Source organism: Artemia sp. Qi Xiang Cuo, chromosome 3 (assembly GCF_049724085.1).
Source record: "Artemia sp. Qi Xiang Cuo chromosome 3, ASM4972408v1, whole genome shotgun sequence".
Classification (NCBI taxonomy): domain Eukaryota; kingdom Metazoa; phylum Arthropoda; class Branchiopoda; order Anostraca; family Artemiidae; genus Artemia; species Artemia sp. Qi Xiang Cuo.
The window spans coordinates 9,301,827-9,329,446 of record NC_142796.1 but is presented as its reverse complement, the minus strand read 5'-3'; the positions used below and the strand labels follow the sequence as shown (position 1 = coordinate 9,329,446).

At 35.5% G+C, this 27,620-nt stretch overlaps 1 protein-coding gene and 1 long non-coding RNA gene across 2 annotated transcripts in view; one reads left to right on the top strand and one right to left on the bottom strand.

Moving 5' to 3' along the window:
* Positions 1–27,620, top strand: part of LOC148953732 (uncharacterized) — a 387,433-nt gene that overhangs the window by 158,972 nt on the left and 200,841 nt on the right. The gene's annotated exons all lie outside the window — the stretch shown is intronic.
* LOC148953735 (uncharacterized) lies at positions 1,095–26,392 on the bottom strand. Its single transcript, XR_016141549.1, has 3 exons — positions 26,191–26,392; positions 6,687–6,935; positions 1,095–1,369 (listed from the first exon to the last, which is right to left on the bottom strand). It is a non-coding gene; the product is annotated as an uncharacterized LOC148953735 (long non-coding RNA).

The window sequence follows — 27,620 nt, the reverse complement described above, 5'->3', positions numbered from 1 at the left end:
CCTGGGGCAGCGACCCCAGGCACCTCCCTTTGAGCAGATCTGGGTAAGAGCTTTATAATAACCTATTATTTAAATATTGTAATTTTGTTCACTTTTTTTGTATTATTTTGAACAATTTTTTTAATTTAAATTTAATTTAAATAAAAAAAAAAAAAAAAAAACAAAAAAAAAACACAGCAAAATTAAAAAAAAAAAAAGAAAGAAAACATAAACCCCATAAAAAAATTATAAAAAGCAGAGTGAAAATTTTTTAATTTTTACGCATAAATGTCCAAGAGACTTAAAAAAAAACAGCCGGCACATGAGTGTGCTGCGAAACTGTGTTTGGGAATCATTGGTTTAAATATAGGGGCATTAACAGTAGACTCTTTATTTTAGCGGATGAAAACACTACATAAGATGCAGGTAAATAGTCATTTTTGTCACATCAGTTTTCGCCAATGATGTGCTTCTCATGAGCCGTAGTCTGGAGCAGCTTTTAGCGAAGTCCGAAATTTTGAGGTGATCACTAGCAGTCTCTCCACAAACACGTCAAAGTACTTGTTGGTATGTTTCAATGGTAAGGCCTCCTGGGCCCCATTAGCAACAGAAACGACATCCTTACCGTGTGTTGAACAGTTTAATTGGCTTGTTCTTTTATTGTCAGTGTAGCACTCTTGAACTAACAAATTTCGTACGGTAAGATTGTTCCCAATCGTGCACGTTTCAACAGAAGAGGACTTGCACGCCTGTATTTCGGTCCCCCCCCCATCAATTACTTTTCCCAGCAGTGTTCACCTCATCCTGCTGAAAAAGGACGAAAATCTACTTAGGTTAGGTTACTTTAGATACTGTATATAGCTAATGTACCTCCCTCGGTTATACTGCAACAGGAAAATTGTCGGGAAATATTTGCTGCTAGATACCCTGACACAGGTAACTTGGCGTGTAAAACACAAAACTATTTGGGTTGATACAACCCATTTTAGACCTTTTTTTATTTATATATGATGTTCGCCGTCCATTGTGTGTTTTTTGTTGTTATTTTCTTATTTTCTTTTTGCATTGTTATTTCTTTTTTTTTTTACAGTTTTGATAGTTATAGCTATTTTATATAGTTGTTTCTTTTTTAATGTACTCCGCATTTGCTTTGTTGTATTTGCGGGTAAAAATAAAAAAAAAACATTTTATTTAAAAAAATTTCTTTATAGCACTTTTTAATTACCTTTCCGTGAAGCTAATGGATAGACTATTTTAAATAAAGGGGAAATTTAAATCCTACCACGTGAGAAAAAGAGAAAAGGTTTGACAAATTATAAATGATGAATAAAATAGGCTAAATATACTTACTCATTTTGACTTGTCTCTCCATTTTGGTTACCAATGTTCTCTTGAAAGAAAAGAACGAATTAATTGGCAAACTTCATTTAACATAAATTTAACGTAATAGTACTAAACAAAACATTTTGTAATTTAAAAACCAGGGTTGGATAGGAAGGAGTAAGGTGCTTTTCACGTCAATAAGCAATGAGGTATGCTAGATTTTATAAGGAACCGCCTTTAGCTTCGGCAGCAAGATATCCCATCTCCGATAAAAATAAAGTCTTCTTGTGAGCCAATTATCGGTTCACTTTTGTTTCAGATTAGAACTGAAAAGTTAGTTCTTGAGGCCAGAAACTGTTTTTAATGCAAAGAAACTAGCTCATGCACCGGTGAAAATGTACTATTCGTATTTTTTTATTATTTTGTTTTTATTTGAGGTGATGTGCACTAGGTTTTGCCGCAGCCAGATCTAACGTTATCCGAACTTTATCTTCTGAATCCAGATACAACGTCATCCAAAAAAGTCATTCTGAGAGCAACAATTGGGTTCATTTCTGATTCAAACCAGAATGGAAAGATAAGTTCCTCCGGCCAACAAAATTGAATTTCAATGCTAAAAAAAATTTATGTTATATACTGGTGAAATATACTGCTGGTATTCTTTTATTTTAAATATTTAAAATCAAAATCTTTCGCTCATAGAAAAGGTGAAATATTCATTTACCATTTATGGTGCGATACAGGTAATTTCATATCACTTAGTTATTTTCTATTGTAATTGTCACTACAGGTTACTTTTCTGTAACTTACTGTTCATCTTTCTTCTAAGGCTCATGCCGAGGGTTCGGCGTAGAAAGCTATGAGACCAGGTACCTCCAGGTTGACCTATCGCTTGCGAGGCTCGCTGCTTCTTCCATCGAGATGTGGGCTTGAGCGAGGAATTCATTGGCTTTGTCTTTCCACCTAGTGGGGGAGGGGGCGTCCTCTGGGTCACTTCCATCCGTGTATCTTTGGGTCGAAGTCGAATGCGAACCGTGCTGGGGCGTCGCGTGACATGCGAAGGAGGTGGTCGTACCACCAAACAATACGCTGGGCGATCTGCGCCGAGAAAGGAATTTGTGTCGCACGTGACCGGAGGATCTGGTTGCTAACAAAGTCAGTCCAGTGAAGTCCCTCGATTTTCCGGAGATGCTTCATCTGTGCGAAATCGACGGCGCTAAGGATAGATTTTGCAGCTGGCCACATCTCCGCTCCATACAACAGCACGGTGCTGACTGACGCATTGTAAATGCGCATTTTGGTAAAGCGGCTTATGTTTGGCTTTCGCCAGATGCTGCTCAGTCTCCCAACAAGTGCCGCGGCTTTGGCTATTCGAGATGTAAGTTCTTTTGTGATCAAGCCATCCCTCAACAGAATGGATTCCAGGTAAGTGAAGTCTTCAACCACATCTACTCGGTTGCTTCCGATGTTGACTTCCTTTATGGTAGAATGGGACGTGAAGGCTCAAGGAGCATAACTTTGGTTTTCTGCCAGTTGATCTTCAGTCAAACTTGCGAGGCTTCTTCTGAGAGCACCTGGAGAGCTTTGGTGACCTTTTCGACGGTGTCCGCAACTAACGCTATGTCGTCGGCGAAGTCAGCATCAGAGAGTAGCCGGTCTCCGAACTGGAGGCGATTCTTCGTGCTGGTCATAACATGGTCTATGACGCAGTTGAAGAGATCTGGAGCGGCGGCAGAGCCTTGCCAGACGCCAGTCTTCACCGATAATGTGAGACTGCGTCTTCCATTGACTTGCACGCAGCTCTCCGTATCATCATACAGCTTTTCAAAAAGCGAGCAATATTCCTGAGGTATGGCCGTAGTTCTCAGTATCAGCCAAAGTGATCGAAGGCAGCCTTAAAGTCCACGAATGCAAATCATCTTCACTAATTTAATCTTCCAAATATATTCAATATTCTTATATCAACAAGTTGCCTGGGGCGAATCCAGTATTTTTTTTTAGGGGGGGGCAAAATACAATGATCCGATAAACTTGCGTTTAGAGTAAGTTTAATTTACGAAAAATTGCGTTAATTAAGTAAATTACATTTCTTTAGACAACGTTAAGGGGGGAGGGGGGAGCCCTTCCCCTCCCCCCAGGATCCACCACTGCAAGTTGCCTTATGTCTATTTCTCTGCCAATGAACGAATTATATACCGCTGTCTATTTAATTGCGAATAAATGTACTTGTCATCATTCTGTGAAATCGTACGCCAACTTTTAAATTTAGCTGACCTACCTAAAACGTATGGTATATTTTTGAGTAGGGTAAGGATTCGCTTTCCAGATTTTTTTTTCTTGCGTCTTAAAGTGTAAGATATAATTATTTTATGTTGTTCCTTTCATTGTTACTACAGTGGCCTTAAATTAATTTTGGACAAGGATATTACCTTTATATTACCCAGTGTTTCCACGCATTTAGCTGAGTTTCCTTATGACAAACGTGTCTAGAGTGAATATAAATAAAAATGTACACTTTAAAATACAAGATACGGACTAGCAGTTTTCGAAGTTTTTATCATGACCTGTTCCCCAAAGCTTCAAAAACTAATGTAGTAGCCAATGATGATAATCAGATAAAGGTTCTGACAACACAGTTATCTAATCAGATAACTGTGAACGTTTCCTTACTTTATACCAGTAGTTCTCAACCGATTCCAGGCCTATCTAGGCATTTAGGCCCATCTATGCCTCACCTAGCCATTTCTAAAATCCTACTTCTCTCCTAATATTTTAATTTTTTATCCAAATTTTACGTGTATCCACTTGAATGAAGCTCATAGGGTCATTAACTTGGTATCTAATGAAAATTTTATTATTGTCTCAATATAACAACTTATGTACAATGCATAACATCATTGCAATACTATAATGTATCTTTTTTGTTTTTTTTAAATGCATTCGAATGTGACGTCATTCAACTGAAAAATGTTTTGTTTTTTTTAATTATGGATCTAAAGTAAAGTTAGTCAAAGGGTGCACGTCCAGGACATGACCTGCCAAAGCATTGCCATAAACCAACGGTGCACCCGCGTTGAGAATCACGGGCTTACACGTGTAAAAAGTACAAATACAACAAAATAGCAGTATAATAAAGCAAGGTAACGCATACTAAAACAAGAAACAGAGGGAACCCCCACCAACGACTCAGAACAATTTTGTGGACCTCCAGGGTTCTGTGAACCCTAAAATGGAAATTACTGATATAGACTATGGATTAACTTCCGAAATTCACAACTTGAAGTGTTCCAAACTATAAACAGAAATGACTAGATTTCTGAAGTTTATACAATGGTTTATTAATTTATATATTCACTAGGCCAGAACTAAACAACTTTTATCCAAGGCGAAACAAATTTTATCGTGTGCTTGATCAACATCTTAAATATAACAATAATTGCAAAATACAAGCTTTATTTAATGTTCTATTGAAACTGAGACAATGTATATATGAATGATTAAACCAATATATGGCAGTGATCATTCGATCATATCAAGCATTTAGACAAAATTCTTCGAAATCGTAAATCAAAACTCAATCAAAATCACGGTTCCTCACAATGCTTTTTATTGTTTTAACATGTTTAATTATTAACGCATCAATTATTTTACTATACAAGCTTAAGATTTTTTTTTTATATAATTAATATTATTAACTCTTATAATCAATAAGGATTCAATTTCTCATACTGTAGGCTATAACGACAGTATTTCGCAATTTTATTATAACAGCCTAAACGAATACTTACTTTTGGACAAGTGATTCCCTTCCATTACTATTACTTAACGTGATTCTCTTTTCTTTCGTGGATATTTCTTTGGCACACACCCATTCTTTAGAATAATCTAAATTTTATTTTGTGTATTTCCTTATTTGGGGTGGTCTATTTCTTTGTTTAGGTAGACAACTAGATCATTTCAGAATAGGTCTTACTTTGAAAGGGGGTGCTCTCAAATGCATCTCAGCCACCGTCAAAATAAAAAGTATAGAATAAGGTCATCTGCTAACACGAATCACTATTTTAAAATAAGGTTAAGTACGGGTTTTGCTTTTAATGCACCCACCATCCTACTGAAAGCAGGTTAACAAATTCTGATGTTTGGGTCTAAAAATAATTTCAAGTAAGGACTTGGGCCTGAAATTGGACTCAAGATTCAAGAACAAACTGGAATGGACTAAGTCAATTGGTTTCTAAAAGTAAATTTAAGAATTCAATGGAAAAAGTTTATTATTATTGTAAGTAACAATCCTTATTTCTATGGATATCCCTGAGTACAAGCTAGAACTCAGTCAAGTGCTTTGACGCACTAAAACACGATATAAAAGTGACCATGGGCGGATCGGCTTCTGAAAGTTTAAATCATATTATATCGTGAAAAAAAAAAACAAAGAGGTCCTAAATTTTGAAGAAGACAACAACAGTTATCAACAAAATAATTTGTCATATCGGGCGCGGGGGCATATCCGGAGGGGGTGGGGGCTACTTAGACAGAAAACAATAGTAGACGAATTAAACAGAGAAAAATTTGAGAAAGAAAAAGAAAGAAAACCATCCGATAAACTGTTAGGAGTCTCAATACTTCGGAGGGAGCACCCAAAGCAAAGAAGGTTCTCAAGCGTATTTGACACTTGGTTTGGCCTGAAGGGTGTTTAACAAAGTTCAGTTGAAGCACAGAAATAATTAATGTCTGGCATGAACATGATTTTATCATTGGCTTCTCTGAAGTCATTTAATGAAATATGTTAAAGTATTTAATGAAAAAGTTTTATTGTTATTACTAAAGACAATTTCCCTGAGAATGAGCCAGAATTCAAAGAAAAGCATTTGAAAATAAAACAAAAAAATTAATAAAAGTGGCCTTGGTCAGGTTACCCTCTGAAAGTTTAAAATGTTTCCCTGTCCACTACCATGTACATATAAAAATTTTTGTTACGGATGGACATTTCCTTGGGGGGGGGGGGGGGTTACTACTACTCTAAAATCAAAAAGGAGACCCATCAAATAAAGAAAATAAGAAATCATACGAGTGCCCTTTGGCTATACATGATGACTTTACTGTGTGCTAGAAGCTTAAGAAAATGATGATAGATATAAAATATAAAATAAGTCATAGAAATAAGAAACATAAAAATAAAATAAATGACTTTGGTCAGATTGGTCTCTAATATTTTAAATTACAGGATATTGTGAAAAAAACTTTGAGGTCTAAATTATGAAGAAGACAGATCCATAGTCAGGTACGTGAAAAAAAGTTTGGTTTTGGGAGACGGGGGGGGGGTATTTATGATTTCAATTGGTTAGAAGTGCTTCTAAAGGCCTCAAATATGAGAGCCACAAAATTACCTTATTCAATGTTACGCGTCCAAAAGAATTTCCACACTTCATAACGACGATGCATTTACACTTCTCATCACAGGGTCGTTTGTCTTTAACGCAGAGGCAGTTAGCACAAGCGCCAGAAGTGCATCGACAGTTGCTAAGACTCTGACGCTTTTTAGGCTTCGCAACCTTCGCTGATAATTACATACTACCCTCTCCAGAATCTTCAAATTTAATCGTAGTTTTGATACTATTACTGTTATCTGTCCGGAACTAAAAATTAAAATGATTATGAAATTTTAAAAAGCACAGAAAAGAAAGAGAAGCAGTGAAGTAAAGATGACACTGCCGGCAAGTTTAGATGCACTAGTAAATAGTTGAATTAGCTACATACAGTAATGTCAATTGGAGGGGGGGGGGTGTGACCCCCTAGATTTGAAAAACAACCTTTTTGAAGGGAGAGATGTATTTTAAATTAAGAATGCTTCCTTTTGGTGTTGTCGTATATTTGTTAAGATTGAAAAATGACCAAATTTGCGCATCTCTTTATTTTGAGAAATAAATTTTGTCCTCCCCTCCCCCCAGAATTTTCGGAACACTGGCAACATGAATAGACACCGGTAAAACTGTAACTTTTACACTTCAGAAATTATGACGAGTGGCATTCTGACATCCAAATATTTTACCATATCCATCGTTACAAAACAAAATCTCATAGACTATTCTATCATTTTGTGTGAATTTTTTCAAGAAAAAACAAAGGTTTTAAAATTGTACTGGATAACAAATTTACAAAAGAGACCCATTCACCATCAGTCATTCTTTTTTATCTCATTCTTCTTTTCCTTCAATGCAACTTAGATGGCAAGTTCAGATACACTAGTGTCTCTCAGCCTATAAATCAGTCATTAGAAAATTGGGGTCGCACTAGAATGTTGGAAAACCTGAAATTAGAATTCCTGTCTGCAATAGAATGTCACAATATAAGAATAAAAATTATTTTACTTTCTGTAAGGAACCAAAACTGAGGAGATGCTCTGCCATTCGAATAGTTGTTTCCACTCTTTCAAATGTTTTATATGTGGGTTGAGCATAATTGACTGTTATTTTTGTGTAACAAAATTTAGTTTTATCCTAATTAACAGTTCAGGACTTTTCCCCCTAGCAAAACTACCCTAAAAACAATTTTATTTATTTTTGTCATTACCAACTGCCAAACAAGCAAGTTTAGCTGAAACAATTTTATTAATTGGGCTATGAACGATCGAAAAAGACAATTTAAAATCTTTTATTGCTCTTTCCTTGGAATGATTTTTTAAGCAGCAGGACAGTTTCATTCTCAGGGCGCGGTTTTGACATGAACCATAGACATGCATCAAATGACACTATTATAATTTACATGAAAATGGGAGAGGGGTCAGCTGGACTCCGTTACTGTCACAACACTAATCAGCTAAATTCTGTCAAAACACTGATAATAGTTGATGTTCAAAGACCGTTTATGTAGGTGCTTCAACCTGACCTAATATTATGTGAGTTTCATTTACAATCACATATTTAAAAACTAATTCAAGTGATCACTAAAATTATTTTTTTACAAAAAAAATGTTTTGTACTGAGTTTGGAGATATTAAAAATTGAAAAGCTGCTGTTTCTTTGCCTTTGAAGATACACAGAGCAGCTATAATGTGATAAAGTGTAGGTTTAAACCTCAAGGGAATTGATAATTGTCCGAGTTATAAATATAATCTTACCATTAATAATCTTCGCGGTTACCAGAGCTTGCCAAACATCCAGTTAAATCCAACTATATAGTTCGATAATTCTTTTCAGTATTTTGATGGCTTCATGTCAGCATTTGGATAATGGATATTAGAGATTCACTTTAAATATAAATTTATGCTATGAAAAAACTATTGCCAAAGGTTAGCTCTCTGTCAAGTTAGAAATTTGTTAATTTTTGCCCTCTATTCGGAGACAATCTGCGAAAATAGTCTTTTTTCTACGTTTTTCATTAAATTATAATTCAAGACCTACTGTAAATAGTTGATTTGTTTCATTTGTTGAAGTATTTTTGTAATTTCACTAACATATTTTATAGACTCATCGATTTTCAGGGAAAGAAGTTAATGTTTTTAATCATTTTTTATTTAAATGTGCATACCTTGCCACTGTTGTTGATGACATTTAAAAGTATAATACGATGTTACAACTTTCACGATGTTTAGCATCTATTTATCATGCATCACTTCGTAATAGCTTTCACAAGCATTAAGCGTTATCCCAAAATGGCTATAAGCCTAAATTTCATGAACGATGACCTGTGATGCACAGTAAGATCTAAGTCTATGGAACATCCCACAAATGGCAACTAAGCCACTAAAAATGTTTTAATAACCTCCAGCACGCCAAAAGTTTAATTGTAAATCCTCCACGCACAAATTCACAACTTAGCAGAGTGCTTACTCTTGGCAGGAGTTTTTTCATAGTACAAACTGACATAAAAAATTTAATCTATGTTTACATCCATTATCCAAGTGCTGACATGAACCCTTCAAAACACTAAAAATAATTATCAAATTACATAGTTGGGTTTCACTGGATGTTTGGCAGACTTTATAGCATTTTAGATAAACTAATTATTCATAACAGGGAACTTTCATTTAAGTTGCTTCCTCAGTTTTATTCAAGCTAAAGTTTGAGAGATCCGAAAACCCCAGTGATGCCACTGCTAGGAAATTCGCATCGATAGTAAGACCCGTTTCACCAGAGGAGGACTATAAAGGAGTAGTAGAATTTTACTTATAAGGGAATTCCAATTTGCATACGTTTAGTAACATTTTGGAAAACAACGGTTAACTTGTACCAATTTACCTGTTAACTAGCCTCTCGCTGGTCTAATGTCAATTTTAAGAAATAATTTAAATTTATAAGAAATTAGTAATAAAGAAGTAACTATAAAGTAAAGAATATTAAGAATAAAATAAAGAAATAAGTTAAGAAATAACTGAAATCATATTCGATTTAGAGTCAGTTAGTTTCGCTTTTGTTTTATAGTGCTAAAGGGCAATTGACAGGTAATAAGTTGGTTGTTTTTTTTTTCTTCAAATTCATTAATATTTATTCCAGAAAACATTATAGTAACTTCAGCAATTATAAAGGCTTACTATAGTTTAACCAGAATTTACAAAACATATTAGTAAATTAAAGCCAAAAATATTGATTTATACCTTGTAATTATTAATACAGAAGCATTACATTTTAGTACTATCGTATAAACTGAGTATGCAAACCAAAATATATTGTCTTATACACACTCGACATAAAATTAGTGCAAAAAAAATTCATCCTTCGTAATTAATATATTGGGTCTTCGCTACAGCACCAACGAAAGTGGTTTTGAGATCTTAAACTTGTCCATTTTATCCAATCAATGATCCGACTACAATCCCATAATGATTGAATGATACAATTAGAGAAAGCGAAATAATTAGCAAGCGAAAAACGCCGATTTATTCGCCTGCCTCCTGCCGCAATAGTGGGACTTAACAGGCAAAAACACAAACTAAAACCCGACAAGTGTCATACGAACAGATTAGCAAACTCCTTCGTGTCCTGTTCGTTTGTGCATTTAGCAAGTGACCCCTTTTAGCGTTAATTTTTATTATTACAATACCTATTTGAATAAATGAATTATTATAAGGGTATAAAACTAATAGTATAAGAGTATTGAGTTATTACAAAAACGAGAATACTCTTGACGGCACAACAAGAAGATTTTGGACAAATTCGTCGATGTTGAGCTATAAAAAGTGAATAGGGGACTGTACTCCTGTCGATATACCTGCGGTGCAAGTATTGCACAAAAAAAAAAACTAACAGATAAACCACATTTATTCTACTCAACTATGATAGATTGTATATCAATCTAGAAGGTATTTGGATTTTCTTTTCCAACACATAAGCATTGATTCATGGCACTTTCGAGCATCAATAGGGCTTAAATGCAGTGACTTAGCCCGAATACTTTTAATGATCAGCTAAGGATTAATACATAGGAACCTTATATATGCTAATAAAACTAAAAATTGAAAGGCTCCCGGTACAGACCGCGTCTCAGAGGAAATGATCAAGTCTAGCCTATGACGAACCATAGCCATCTAGCTTTCCTTTTCGTCACTCCTGTGACAGACCAAAAAGTTCCCGGAGAACAGAGAGACATCAATCTTCTCTCAATCCCGGCGAAACCTTCCTCGACCATAATACCCAGAAGACTCCAAACTGCCTTTGATCCCCACTTGCGTGAAGAACCACATACATTTCGGCCGAAACGATATTGTGCCGATTTTATCTTTAGTCTACGCACATATGCTCGAGAAATCTAATGAATGGAGGCAAATCGTGTACATACTCTTCGTAACATCCGAGGAAAGCGCTAAATCCAGTGGATCTTCAAGCCCTGTAGAGTCTTACGCTTCTACGACATTCCCGAGAAGTCCGTCAGTCTAATACACTATGTACGAAGAAACATAATACTGTGTTAAAACCTCTGATTGCAACACGCGATACTTCAAAGTAACGGCCGGCGTCAAGAAAGACCGTGTCCTGTCACCTGTTTTCTTTGTCCTAGTTGTAGACTACATCTTTAGAAATATAAACGGACATGGAACCCGAATTGCAGGAAAGCTTCTCCAGGACAACAATTTTGCCGATGAAGTTAGGCTCATAGAAACCGACAAGCAAAAGCTTCAAGAATTCCTGATCAGACTTGTCTGAACAGTTCGGACTACACATCAAAGCTCCAAAGACTAAAGCTATGTCAATTAGCAGTTCGCCCATGGGAATCCAACTAGGAGATAAAGAAATCAAACAAGTGACAGACTCAAGTACTATGCAGTACAGTAACTTCCGATGGCAACTCTGAAAAAGAATAATACACCGCAATAGCCCTAGCCAATGTAGCATTTCAGAGACTTCCACCAGTCTAGAAATCCACAGTATACTCACATAACCTGAAACTCAGACTGTTCCAGAGTGATGTTTTGACTGTTCTGAGCTACTCTATGGAATGCCTAAAGCTAACCAAAAAACGGGAGAAACATCTTACAGGCTTTGAAGATTCAATTCAATTCAATTCATTTTTATTTGAATAAAAACATAACACAAACATCAATAACAATAAAGATCCTAGAAGATAACTTGTTAAGGACCAAAAAAATAAAAAAAAATAAAGTAACACTGAGAAAAAAATAATAGAAGAATAAAACATTGGTAATTAGAGCAAATTTGTTAAAAATGGAAAAATTAAATTATAATATCAAGTTTTGTTACATTTTTATACAACCTGCAAAAACTTGTGGCAAGTTCAACACTGGAGGGAATTTTGTTCCATTGAATAATATATTTGTAAATGGGAGATTGCTGGGCAGCACTTGAAACGCATTTAGGAATTATAAAGGCTCTGTTGGATGAACGGAGACAGTGGGCTTCCGAATTATTAATATTATAATAGGTTAGTAGTTGAGGTGGAAGATTATTGTGGAACGCAGAGTAAGCAAGCGATAAGTTTAGTTTTTGTATGATTTGATCAAGTGGAGCTATTCCAAAATCTGAATACAAATCACGAGTTGGATACAACCTGTAATATTTGTTCTACATTTCCTCTATGTTAACCAAATACCCTCCCACCTCCTAAATGACTAGAAAAATCAGTATATGGATAATCTTTCGCTAATCAGGGTAGAACAGAAGAAATTTCTATTTTTTAAACTTCATCACACGCTGGAAAAACTCGTGGAAGGTTTATGAAGTCATATTGAACGTGATTTTCGAGGCGTTTCAATCGTCCGTTTATGCAGGGCTGTTAAAGGTTCAAGGGGACAAAATTAGGACTTAGGCACCTATGTCCATCAGAAAAAGGGACCTGTATAGGGGCCATATCGGACCCAAAACTTGTTTTTAGAAAACCTTGGGAGAAAAAAGACTTAAGACAGGCGAAAATGACACTTGTCTAAGAGAGAAAAACAAAAAACAAAATATGAGTAAGAAATTCCCCATAGATGTATGTGAATTTCAACGTATGCCAGAAATAATCCTATCTGACATATACTATAAAACTCCCACTCAGTAGCTAAAAAAAAACCGAAAACCATAATTTCAGTCCCAGGAGAGAACTATACGCAACTTTACAAAAAATAGTTTTATTAAAATTAATAGGGCTATAGTCTACCTTTTTTATTAGACCCATACCACTGTCTCTCCATAAGCCATAAATGACAGCAAAGGAAAAAAAACAACAAAACTAAAGTGTTACTCCCATAAGACTAACAAGTATCAGTAAGAACAATTAGCTTGACCTTTTTTAAATTCAACTTTGCCCAGGGAAAGAACTATAAGCAACTTTCGAAAATATTGCGTTATTATCATTAATAGGGCTTGTGCCCCGCCTTTTTCATTAAGTCCATACCTCTGTCTCTCCATAAGCCATAAATGACATAAAAAAAAAACAAAAAAAAAAAACAAAACCAAAGTGTTGCTCATATAACACGATAAGTGTCAGTGGGAATAATTAGCTTGACCTTGGTAATATGATGGTAACACAGAAAAAAAAAACGAAAAACATCAAGATTTTCGTTCATTTGATACGCCGCCTTTTAGGAAGAAAGTCAATGTGAATATAAAAATAGGACTTTTTTATGCTGATTCCAAATATACAAAATTTATTAAGTTTAATATTACCAATCAAAATTTGCATGATTTTCGAAAAAGGGAGTATTGCCCCCAAGAACTCAAGGGGTCATAATAAAGATCATAGTATCAGATGCAGGACATAAAAAAACCGTACTGAAGAGGTTTTCAGATCCTATCTACAAGAATGTGCGATTTTGCATTTTTTTTCTCCCAGGGATGATCGTGAACCAATAGTTCTAGAAGATCGGGAGGGGGCTCATTCGGACAAAAATTTAAAGTTCTAGCACCTTTTTAAGTGAACAAAAAGATTGGAGTGAAACTATCCCCACCGTACGCCCCTTTCCCCCCAAGACATTAGATCCAAATATTGAGATAGAAAATTTGTTCAGTATAGTTGAAAGATCCAGTAACTATGCCTCTGGGGGTGACAGGACTTCCACAACCCCTGGGGAAAGGACTGAAATTTGTCCTTGCTGCCCAGCAAAAAAAAAAAAAAAAATCGGCAAAATATAACGTTTTTATTGCCCAACAAGCGTTTTTAAAAGCTGGTATACCCTTTTTTCACCCCGTCTGAGCTTGATAAAAATAATCTAAAATGTATTATTTTTTTCCCTTTAGACCAGGACACTTCGTATCCAAAAAGTTGTCGCAGAAACTTCGAAAAAGGCTCACTCAATTGAAAATCGGAGTGGCTTGTGCCCTTTTTAATAGTCGAAAGTGAATGGAGGGCAACTAACACCCCTTCCACACCCACCATTTCCTGAAACATCCAATCAAAAATTTGAGATAACCATTTTGTTCAGCGTAGTTGATTTCCATATAGAAATTATGTTTTAAGGACTCCCCCATAGCCCTCAGGGCAAGGGTTGTAAGTTATGCCCTGGGGGCATATAATGTTTTTGTAGAAAGCGTTGTCGTAGAAACTTCAAAAAAGGCTAATTCGATCGGAAATTCAAAAGGCCTTACCCTTTTTACTAGTTGTACCCTTTTTAATAGTACCCTTTTTAATAGTTGAAAGTGATTGGAGGGTAACTAATCCCCCTCTCACGCCCACTTTTCCTCCAAACACATCCAATCAAAATTTTAAGATAGCTATTTTGTTCAACGTAGTTGAAAGTTCTGGAAATAAGGTCTTTGAGGATGATAACCCCTCCCCCCCCACAGCCCTCAGGGCAAGGGTGGTAAGTTATGCCCTGGAGGCATATAAGGTTTTATAGAAAGTGTTGTCGTAGAAACTTCAAAAAGGGTTCATTCGATTGGAAATTGAAGTGGCTAGTGCCCTATTTAATAGTAGAAAGTGATTGGAAGACAACTAATGCCCCTTCTACGCCCACCATTTTCCCAAACTCATCCAATCAAAATTTTGAGATAGCTTTTTTGTTCCGCGCAGTTTAAAGTTCAGGAAATTATACCTTTGAACAGGGCACTCCCCACATAGTTTTCAGGGCAAGGGTTATAAGTTATGCCCTGGGGACATATAAGTTTTTATTGAAATCTTTGTCTTAGAAACTTGAAAAAGGGCTCATTCGATTGGAAATTCAAAGGTCTAGTTTTAATAGTCGAAAGTGATTTGAGGGCAACTAACCCTCCTCTCACACCCAACTTTTTCCCAAACACATCTAATAAAAATTTTTAGGTAGCAATGTTCAGCGTAGTTGATTTCCAGATAGAAATTATATTTTTGAGAAGGACACTCCCCCACAGCCCTCAGGGCAAGGGTTGTAAGTTATGCCCTGGGGGCATATACGGTTTTTTGTAGAAAGCGTTGTCGTAGAAACTTTAAAAACGGCTCATTCGATTGGAAATTCAAAGGGCTAGTGCCCTTTTTAATAGTCCAAAGTGATTGGAAGGCAACTAACACCCCTTCCAGGCCCAACATTTCCCCAAAAACATCCAATCAAAATTTTGAGATAGCCATTTTGTTCTACGCAGTTTAAAGTTCAGGAAATTATACCTTTGATTAGAACACTCCCCCCCACAGTCTTCAGGGGATGGGTTATACATTATTTCCTGGGGGCATATAAGTTATAAGTTTTTATTGAAATCTTTGTCGTAGAAACTTGAAAAAGGGCTGCCCTTCTAATAGTCGAAAGTGGTTGAAGGGCAACTAACTCCCCTCTCACGCCCACCATTTCCCCAAACACATCCAATCAAATTTCTGAGATATCCATTTTGTTCAACGTAGTCGAAAGTTCTGGAAATTAGGTCTTTTAGGATGATAACCCTATCAGAGGCCTCAGTGGGTTGTAAGTTATGCCCTGGGGGTATATAAGGTTTATATAGAAAGTTGTTGTAGAAATTTCAAAAGGGGCTCATTTGATTGGAAAATGAAATTTCCCTTTTTAATAGTCGAAAGTGAGTGGACTAATTAACCCCCCTCTTACGCCCACCATTTCCCAAAAGCACATTCAATCAAAGTTTAGAGATAGCCATTTTGGTCAACGTAGTTGAAAGTTCTGGAAATTATGTATTTAAGGATGACAAACCCCTCAGAGCCCGCAGAGCGAAGGTTGTAAGTTATGCCCTGGGGGCATATAAGGTTTATATAGATAGAGTTGTCTTAAGAACTTCAAAAGGGGCTCATCCAATTGGAAATTGAGAGGGCTAGTGCCTTTTTAATAGTTGATAGTGATTGGAGGGTAACTAACCCCTCTCACGCCCACCATTCCCCCAAACGCATCCAATCAAAATTTTCAGATAGTCATTTGGTTCAACGGAGTAGAAAGTTCTGGTAATCAGATCTCTGAAAATAACAAACCCCCTCCCCCCAGTTCTTCGGACAGGGGTTTGTATTTTTGTCTCTGGTACCTTTCAGGTTTTTGTTGAATGTATTGTCGTATAATCTAACCAATAGCTAAGGCTGTTGGAAATTGTAAGGGATTGGGGTATTTTTAATAGTTGGAAGTGGTTGGCGAGCAAGTAACGTCCCTGTCACGCCCACCTTGTTCCCAGACACACCTCAAAATTTGAGATAGCCATTTTTTTTACGTAGTTGAAAGTTCTGGAAATTAGCTCTTGAGGATGACAATCACCCTCACAGCCCTTAGGGTAAGGGTGTAATTTATGCCCTGGGGGGATATAAGGTGTTTATAGTAAGTGTTGTCGTAGAAACTCAAAAAGGGCTCATTCGCTTGTAAATTGAAATACCTAGTGCCCTTTTAATAGTCAAAATTGATTGGAAGGCTTGACCTTCTTATAGTAAAGATCGATGTGGGTATAATGTATTATTTTGTTGTTGTTTAGACCAGAGCACTTCGTATCAAAGGAGTTGTCGTAGGAACTTCAAAAAGGGCTCATTCGATTGAAAATAGAAAGGGCTGATGCCCTTTTTAATAGTCGAAAGTGATTGGAGGGAAACTAATCCCCCTCCCCCGCCCACCCTCCCCTTTTCCTTTATTTTTAAAAACAAAATGTTGCCATAAGATGTTATGAGTGCCGATGTTCTGACGAATTTATTGTCGATTCTAAAAGAGGTTGTTTTAATGTTCTTAATTGTCCATGTTATGCCTGGTATTGTTGTCTCATTTGTATGTTTGATTGTCGATGAACTGACGTGGTTATTTAGCGGCTGTCAATGTTCTGACGGGTAAAGATTGTGACTGACATGAAATGTCGCTCTAACCTTATATCGTTCAATGTCCTGAAGTGTCGATCTTGTTATAGATATTTTTGTCAAGATTCTGACGTGGGTTGTTGATATTCTGATATTTCGAGGTTATCACTGTTAGCGTTCCGATGGGTAGCTAGTGCGACTGTTGATGAACTGACATGTTGATGTTATGACTGTTAATGTTCTGATGGGTAGCAATTGTAACTATCTATGTCCTGACGTCTTTATGCTATGATTGTTGATGTAGTGGCGGATTTTGTTAATGTCCTGACGGTAAGGGTCCTGACGTGTGGATGCTCTGATACCTTCCCGGAACAATGAGGCTAGTTAATGTGTTAAAGAAAGTAGCCACCCATTAAAAACAACGTTGAAAATTTAAACGCATATGGGCTATATATTTGCACATAAGGGGTTGGGGGTAAAAGCATTGTATATATTAAATACGTAACCTATGTTAACATAGGTACCTTGTTTCTCCATCTAAACTCGAAAAAACAACACTTTAAATATCTTAAAACCACGCAAAACAAGGTATCTCTCTCGGCGGTGTCTTGAATAATCTTGTAGAAACTGTTTTTTTTAAAGCGTCTCTGCCGTTTGACTGTAGCATCTCTTGTATAATTTCTTTAGAGATGCCCATATAAAAGAATTGTACCTTTGTTTCTAATCTGTTACATCTTCGTCTTTTTATTTGTTTTATTTAATTAGCATTAACCAAACTTCCCTTCTTGCGTGGGTTCCAGCTAATACAACAGTACCAGGAATTTTTATAACCAGAGGTAGCTTCAACCAAGGCAACAGTTTTATAACTGAAATGGGGCTTTTTCTTAGCCATTGGGTAAACTTGTTTCTATTGCGCCATCGGGTCTGGGTCAGTTACCGTCCATCCCCCTTTCCTTTCTTTCTGTCCCTTGGTAGATGTTTTCCCTAGTCACAAGAGCTTGGGGTTTTATTTGGATTTCTATTATGAGTGAATCCTGAAATGCTGAAATTAAACTCGTTTCAACGGAAATACAGGGCTTGAAAGTGCAAGGAAACAGATTAACACTCGCTGGTAGAGTAAAATTCAAGATAAATGGCACCAACATCATGGGCTCTTCGCTACTTGAAAAGTAGTTTAACTATGTAAAGATAAAAAAATCAAAAAAAGTTCAGATACCCTTTAGTTATGCTATTTATTGCAATAGTCAATTTTAAGCAGTACAGTGACTTGAAGTTAACAGAAAAATTGGCCTCGAAATTATGGCTGAATACAGCCTCTTTCTTTTTTTCTTTTTCTATAGTTGCATGAATAACCATGATTTTTTTTTCTTATGTTAAATCTCTTAAAGTTGGGAAACCTTGCACAAATGTTTTTTCTTTTGTATTTGTTTCATTTTTGTTTCTCTCCTGTTATTCTCTTGACTAGATTTACAAGGGAAACCACTCTGAAGTGTGTTTTTTGTGAATCTATTGATTGAATGAATCTTTTTTAACATGGATTAAGATCCTAAATCATACCCCAAGAAGGGGCTTCAAGCTCTTATCTCTACTCTTTCCCTGCTTTTGAGGCTTATAAGATTGCCAGTAGTTTCTAAGACTAAGGTTATATGCTCGCAAGTTTTTGTGATTTATTCTGTTCTTCACTTTTAAAGTGCGAATCCATAGTTGTGTGAGTCCGGGTTAAGAGCAAGCGAGTTTTTGCAGAATTTAGCGTCGTTTTTTTAACGATTGAATGAAAAAAAGTTTTTTTTTCTATTGTAAGGAAGGAGGAACATTAAAAATTAAAAATCCCAAACGTCGGAAGTCTTGCTTTACAATTGTAAGAATGAACCTCCTACTAATGTCACACTAGGTGATTGCTCAGTAAAACCAGTTGATAAAATAGTATATCTGGGGCTGCCAATAGGTCCCTCATTGCAGCATACCCGCTCCCTCCTGATCTCATATCTTGAACGGCGAATTTCCAGCTCCTATGCTTTGATCATTAAATCCACTCTGAGATTTAACCGTCCACTACTGGCAAGTATTTACAACGCTACCGCTCTGCCACATATATTATATGTGACCCCTTTCTGGAAATTATTGGCAAACCGTGAAAAGTCTAAAATCTGCTCTTTATTTTTCCGTTTTGCCAAGCACCTACTATAATTGCCACCTTGGACAAAAAATAGTTTTCTGATTCGGTGCTATAACCTAGCGGACCCAAATCTAGCTGTTGAGACACTTATTAGTCGGCAAACAACAAAACCATCAATTATAAAGCACGAGTGGGCAAGTTTGCTTGTTTAATTTTCCCTCTTGTTTCCTTTTTTTTCCTCCTTTCAGAAGTTGTTGTCCTTGTTGCTATTTCTAAAGAGGTTGTTGCTTCTATTGTAATTTTTGAGTATGTTATCTTTATGTTTACTCTTTTCATACTATTCTATATACTATTGAAGAAGTTGTTGCCTTTTTTGTTATTTTTTTAGTATATTTTCGTTTTATTTCCTCTTTTCGCATTTTTGTATGCTCTATCATTTTACATTTATTGTTAAAAGCGGGTTTTCAATTTATTATTATTATTAAACTATTCCGTATATGAGGAGGGCTGCCCTTCCTCGGCCCTTGTTCTTTATGCTAAAGTCTTAAAGTTTTTCAAATTCTCATTCAACGGCCCTGGTGTTTGAGCAGTCTTTCTTAAAGACTTGCGACAAAACTTCAAACTTTGGCGATGTCTGAGAATGCGGCAATTTAAATTCGAACTTTCGTATGGGGACTAGTTTGCGGTTAGAGGAATAATGTCCTTTGGAGACATCCAAAAGAACCATTATTATTTTTTTTTTTAATTTAAGCTACATATTCACAAAGTTTTTAAAACCGTAAAGATCAGGATCTAGAAAAGCTATGAGGCTCAAAATGCTTTCTTTGGCCCTCATTTGTGCAGTAAATTTACTTCTGAAAGTTTTTACTCTTAAAAAGCATTGTTTGTTTAAGTTGATAAAAAATCAGTGCCCCTTGAAGGGGAAAAAAGTGGTGATATACAGCCTACTTAAACATCCCCTTTCAGAACACAATTTGCATTCTGGATCCATTCCTGAAAGTGTCCTTCACCTAGTTCAACTGCTTTCCAAGATTTTTTTTTTTAAGTGAGCGCACCTCGGCAAGGTCACTGCATGATATCAGTTTTTTAAAGCGTGGGAAAAAGCAAACTTTGAGGGTTCATTTGGACCCAAGTCCATTTCTTTCTTTCTTTTTTAGTCACCGGTAAGGATTATTGTCGAGACGCTGATAAAATATAAATAAATCCCAGTAAGATATGTAAATATGTCGCAGGCCATGGAGCTTTTGTGCAGATCAGCGCCTTGTATTTGTTGTACGATTTTCGTTTTTAATGGAAATTATTTATTCTGTTGCCCACTGTTGGTAATGCCGAGAATAAAATGCATAATACAAAGCGTGTTTATAGCATCACGTTTTTTTTTGTCTTTCACATGTATTATGAAATAGCTGAGATTTCTCATCATTAGAATTCTTCTAAGCGAGTCCTAATCAAAACATGTTTTTATTTCTATTCGAATATTGGTCTTGCTTATAAATAAACACGCTGACTTCTAGCCAAGAAATAAGATAGCTAGTCTGTGGCTGTAATTTATTTTTTTCAGAAATCCACATGTACAACACGTTTGAAAACCGATTCCGTTGAAAACCGAAAAATATAATTCAACCCTTGTTCAACTCAATCCCAATTTAACTTAGTTCCCGTTTATGACACCCCTCATTCAACTCATCTCATTCACCCCAACCCCCTCGCAACTCAGCCGTGATTCAACTCAACCCCGTGCAATTCAACCCTCACTTACTCCAGCACATGCAACTGTTCCTTTACCTCAACGTCATTTACCTTAACTCCGTTCACTTCATTCTCCATTCAATTGAACCCCCGTTCAACTCAACCCCAATTCAATTCAACCCATGTAACAAGTTAGGATAGGTTGAATGGGGGTGGGCTGCATGGGGATGGAGTCAAACTGGGGTTGATTTTCACGGGGTTTAATTGAACGGGGGTTGAGCTAAATGGGACTGAGTTCGCTGGGGGATAAATTGCATGGGGGTTGAGTTAAACGAGGATTGAGTTAGTCGTTGGTTTAGTTAAAAGAGGGTTGAGTTAAAGGGTTGGGTTGAACAGGGTTGAGTTTCAGGCACATTTTGAAAACAAGATATTGCTTACTAATCAAATTAGAATAAACTTGTAGTTAATTACTGTTAGTAAGTTTCAATTAAGTTGAAAGTTTGAAAATCGGTTGCCCAGTTGGGAGTTGATTTAAGGAAAATCCAACTTGGAAGTTGAAGAATCAAGTGGAAACATGCTATTGGCCACTTATAAAATTTAATGAAGCAGAAATTCGGTTCCAAGAATTTCCAGCTTCTAACTAGGTTAAGAACTCGAAAATATGTCGTCTAGCTGAAAATTGGGCCAAGAAAATCCAAAGTTGGAAGCTGAAAAATCAGCTTAAGATCAGCTACATGCCACTGACCAAACTAAGTCAAGCTTGTGGTTACACACTGTCAAACAATTAATTTGGAAGTTGAAAATTAACTGTCTTCAGCCATTGTGCATTTGTATGTTTTTCTTAGAAAAATTACTGAGAAATTTTCGCAGAGAGCTACGCATATAATTCATCACCTTTTAATTAACTGGTTTTCCCTTCTCTAAAGGAAAAAGTTGTAGCGCATACTGTTTTGTGAGAAACCTTGTTTTTAATTTTTGTCAAACACAAAATTTGAAGTTGCATTTCCCCTTTCAACCCCACTGAAACTGAAGATTGTCTCCTCCATTTAGCCAACGAGCCCATGAGAGCCATAACAGAGAAAAAATGTAGCGAATTTTAACAAACATTTTGAATAATTTACTCTGAAAATTGTAATAGGACAGAATTTTGCAGCATTAACTTTGTACAAGCGATAATGGATAACCTTTCTGGATCTCTGCTGAAAAATCTTTGGAAAACAGCTTTAATCGTCGTCTCAATCACCTGATTTTTTTTTTTTTTTACAGTATATTTTAAGTTTGGTTCAGATAAGTACGTTTTAAGGTTCGGAAAGAACGGAATATCTTGAGATGAACTGTAATGGGACCCGAACCCTTACAACTGTTTTTCTTCTAATCTGCTGTTTTCTGTTGTTTTTGCAATAATTTTTTATTAGTTCGAAATCCCTTAGAAACGATAAAAAACTTTTCCATTGGCCCTTGTGCAAAGTATTGGCAATGAATTCTGTCTTATTTTTCAGAGAACATTTTACGTAAATTTAGTCAAATGATTAGATAATTTCAAGAAAATTTGTATTTTTTGAACAGTTTTAATACATTCCAGATTACAGATTTAAAACGTTTTAGATGAAAAAGTTGGTTTGGCTTGAACCCTCCTTATTCACCATCATGCCAATCAATTTTAGTTTGACTGTTTTAGAATATTTGGGGATGTTGTGTGGAATTTTTTTCTCGACACTTTCTTGAAATAAAAATAATAAATTGGATTTTACACTTTAAAATGGCTTAATAATGTATATTATTTCCCTCCATTCAATCACAAGGTTCTCGTATAGGTCACTTTATTTGAATCTTCCATCAAGGAGATAAAAAAATGCTAAAATTAATTGGTTTTTTGGGAGGGGGTGGATTTTCTAAAAGCAAGCACGATAACTCAAAAGCTATGGCGGAGATATGGAAAAAATCGGTCATAGATAATGGAGTTATAGGGACCTAGTCCCAGAACAACCCCCCCCCTGTTGGTGTTGGCTTTTGCGTACGGTACCCCTGATGTATACAATTCAGGATTTGAAATAATACAAGGTGCTTGAATTCAGGAATCCTTATTGACTCTCCGCATCTTAGCCCCGGGGTATGTAATCGTAGGCCCGAGGGTAAATGTGACTCACAGACTCCTTCGCCAGAAAGTCATTCGTTTTTTCTTCAAATTTGAGCCTCTTCAGGCTCATAATAGGGTTGATCAGAGACGGTTAGGGGGGGGGGGGCAGAGGAGACCCCGGGCGCAGAAATTGTAGGGGCACAAAATTTATAATAAATAATCTAATGGTTATAATTATTTTGTAATTTTAAATTTTATTTTTAATAAAATAAAGTGGAGGGAGTAGTTGGCAGTAAATATAAGCAAATTCAATTCAAAATTCTTATTTTTCCCATGTGTTTATCACCCTTCCTTGAAAATAAAAGTAAGTGGACCAAATTTAATTAATTTTATGTTGTTTTTTTTTGTGATACTGTGTATTCAAATTTTGTTAGTAAATGAAAATTTTGTTAAAATTTGGCCTGGTTATTTTTGAGAGGCAGGAGAGGGGGGGGGGTGCGAATCAAGATTTTGCACCGGACACGAGAGGCCAAAACCGCACGGGGTGGAACTCAAGCCTGGGCACTAGTTCACTGACGGAATTCCAAAATTTTTCAAAATTCAAAATTTATTCAATTTACGAAATGCAGTTATTTTGCGACACAAGCATTGTTCCAAACCCATGCATCCCCTCCTCCTCCCCAGAACATTTTTTAATGGTGCCCTGGAGCGAAATTAATTTTGTCTTTTGCCGTCTATTGCTGTGGAGCGTTGATCCATATGTTAATGATGAATGCATCTTTCTCATCTTTATGAAGGAGAAAACTTTGCCAATTTTACTTATTAAGCAACTGAAAACCCCACATATTTTTAAATTAAATAATCAGTATCACTTCATTGCATAGTAACAGAGTTAGCTATTTGTTCATTTTGGCAATAATTCTTGGGTAGATAAGAATCAATTTTAAAAGATCCGTTATAAGCGCTGAATTTATTTTGAATAGTTTTTTTTTTTAACTCGTAAAAAACTTGTTTTTCTGATTTTGTTTCTCGGGGCCTTCATGTGAAAAAAGCAAAAAAAATATGCAAAAGCAACCAAACTTCACTTCTTGCGTGCGTTCCAACTAATACAACAGTACCAGGAATTCTTATAACCAGAGGTAGCTTCAACCAAGGCAACAGTTTTATAACTGAAATGGGGCTTTTTCTTAGCCATTGGGTACCAGTCAGTAAATATACGGTACTACAATGTTAAAGGAAGCAATTCTCTATTTGGAGAGGCAAATTTTGGTACCCTTTACAATAAAATTAATTTTTTTTTGTCATTTTTCTCAGCATAATTATACAAAAAAAATGAATCATTGATGATGCTAGCTCCTATAGCTTCTATAATTAAATTTTCAAATGTTAATTGGTTCTGTCACATACACATCTTCTTGGAACGTATGATTTACTGTCTGACCCTTTTTATTAGTGTTTTTACTGTTTTTCTTTGGGATTCTGTGGTTGTGGTCACTAGGAAGAAGTCAGAATTTTGTGGATTGTTGATGGGGCATGCCCAGAGAATGATTGAAAATTACTCACTGAATAAATTAATATGTTTACAAAACAGTCTTGAATCTGAAGAAACTGAATTTGTCACCCTTTTAAAACAGGTTGAATTTTCATAATTTCTTTTCAGCATAATTAAAATTATGATAAAAATGGATAACTCAGCAAATATTCTACAACGTTAAAATGATTCTGTGTTTGGAGAAACTAATTTTATTAGCCTTCATGAGAAAATCTGAATTTTATCATTTTTTTTAGCATTATTATGAAAAAAACGGTATGCGTATAATGGTTGCTAAAGTTTCTGCATTGGATTTAATCCAGGGCCGAATCCAGGGGGAGGGAGTAACCCAGTTTGAACTCCCCACACCCCCCCCCCCAATTTTTGAGAAAAACGTAAAACATAAGAAAAATGGATATAAACACATTTTGTATGCGTTTTTTGAGGTGTTTTGTGTAACCCCCCCCCCCCCGAATTTTTTTTCAGTAAAACGCCTCCAAAAAAGACTCCTGGGTAAGGCCTGGGTTTAATCTGAGCTATACAAAAATGATTTGTTAAATCATGTAACATTTTTGAACAAAAATTTTTTGTTTAATATTCAGTTTTGTCTTTTTGTTTATTTTTTTTAATTCTTGGTTTTTACCCGTTTTTACTTCTTTCAGTTTTTTAGTTTCACGTCGTTATAATGTCTGTACTTTCTCTTTCATTTGGCCCGAGGACGGCTTGTTGATTATGCAGGCAAAATATCTGCAATATATTTTCTTCTGTAAAGTCCACAGGTCTTTGACCTTGTGTGGTATATCATTAAAATGCAGATATTCCAATATTTTCACCCTTTATAGAAAATATTGAATTTGTATTACTACTTTTAATGGTTTTTAATCTTTTGACATGTTGACATATATTTGTCTCTTTTTTTATCAATCTTATCATATTTTTTCTGCTGCGCTTCTTATTAAGCTTGACCCTAAATTGCAAATTTAACCGGCCTGAGCTTGCGATATTTATTTTTTTGAAATAAATCTTATTTCACCTCTTTGCGGCAGAAAAATAAAAGAGGAATATTTACTCCGGTTTCTACTGGAGTAATTTAATTTTATTTCATTTATTTAATTATTTAATTTATTTCATTTATTCATTTATTTATTCATTTATTCAATTTTTTATTTTTTATTCAATTTATTATAGTTTTCAATTATCAATCATTTATTAATTTCATTTGAATTTTCATTTTTTTTTTTTTGCTTTAGTCCTTTTGATTCCACATTGTTTTTAATTATTTGCTGTTATAGTTCCTACGTTTTCTTCTTCGTTTGTCACGAGGATGGTTTGTTGTTTACATAGGCAAAATATCTGTGATACATTTTTCTTCTATGAATTCCACAAAGGTTAGATCTGTGGCCTCATATCTGCAAGCCTTAGGATTAACCCGCTTTTCCACCCTACATACTAAAAATTCAATTTTTTTTATATCTTTAAAACAAAACTAAAAATCAATAATTCAACGCCTGTTCCTGTAATGGCTAAAGGCAATGATCTATCCATTGGTACACGACTTTTCGCATCCAAAACAACGATTGGTAGTATCACATACCTACGTTTTTGGCTCCAAAAGTTTCCTTTTAATTTTTGTCTTTTTTTACTCCTTTAAAGTTTGCATTGTTTTAAATTGTTTGTTGTCATAATTCTCTCCATTTGTCCCGAGGACGTCTTGTTGATTGTACAGACGAAATTTCTGCCACTTATTTTTTTCGGTGATTTCCACAGGCGTTAAACCCGTGGTCAGACTTGGGATAAACACATATTTTAACCATATATACGAAAATTGAATTTATGCTATGTTTAAGAAGTATAATCTAAAAGTAGTAATACTCATTCCAGTTTCTACAGTTGATTTCGTCTGAATTGTCTAAACAATTATTTGTTCCATTATATACCCATCTTTTTCGGACACAAGATTTGCCATCCAAACATCTGAAGCGACCTGAAAATAAGCACATACTGAAAATAAGCTTCAAGAGTTAGTTCGGGTCAATGGTAACCGAAACTCTAAATACGGAATTTTGATACCAATAGATCCATCAAAAGAATCAGATTTCGAATCTGATTTCAAATATATAAGTTTCATCAAGTTTAATTATGCCTTACAAAAGTTACGCGCCTGAGAAAGTTTGGCTGATTTTTGAAAAAAGGGGGAAAGACCCCCAAAAATTATAGAACCTTAATAAAAATTTCACCATCATATTCAGCGTATCAGAAAAACCTACTGTAGAGGTTTCAAGCTCCTATCTAAAAAAATGTGGAATTTTCGATTTTTTGCCAGAAGAAAGATCACGGATGCGTTTTTTTTTTTATTTTTTTTTTTTGTTTTTGTTTTTTTTTTTTTTCCCAGGGGTAATCGTATTGACCCAGGGGTCCTAGAATATAGTGGGAGGGCTCATTGGAACGGAAATTAAAAGTTCTAGTGCCCTTTTTAAGTGACTAAAAAAAATAGAGGGCCCCCTTCCACACTCATTATTTTCCCAAAGTCACCCGATTAAAATTTTGAGATAGCCATTTTGTTCAGCATGGTCGAAAATATTGCAACTATGTCTTTTAGGATGACTTAATCCCTCGAAGCCCCCAGGGGGAGGGCTGAAAGTTATGAATTTTACCCAATGTTAACATATAGTATTGGTTATTGGGAAGTATACAGATGTTTTCAGGGGGAATTTTTTCTGGTAGTGGGGGATGGAGGTGGGTCGGGTTTTATATGGGAGGATCTTTTCATGAAGGAACTTTTCATGGGGGAAGGGACATTGCTATGAAGGGGTCGTCGGATTTCCCATCATTATTTAAAAAAAATCAGAAATTAAATATAAAAAAACAAGTTTTTCAACTGAAAGTAAGGAGCAACATCAAAACTTAAAACGAAAAAAAAAAAATATTAGCTAATATTCCCCCAAATCTCTATTTAAAGAAATATTACTATTATATGATAACCCACATATATGATATATGTGGGTTATCACATATATATGAAATAGTCACATATATGATAACCCTAGTCATAAAATGCTTTTTGAAGAAACTTGCCTTATTAGCAATGATTTAGGGATAAAACAGGTTGTTCGAGAGGCAATTGAAATCAAAATAAAAATAAATAGTAATATTTCTTTAAATAGAGATTTGGGGGAATATTCGCTTAATGCCCTATACACAAATTTAATTTAAAATGATTTGACTAATTATATTAAAAAACCAGTAAATAACTCCACTCAACCTATTACGAATAGACCTTCTAGGCTGGCTGCAAAGAAGGC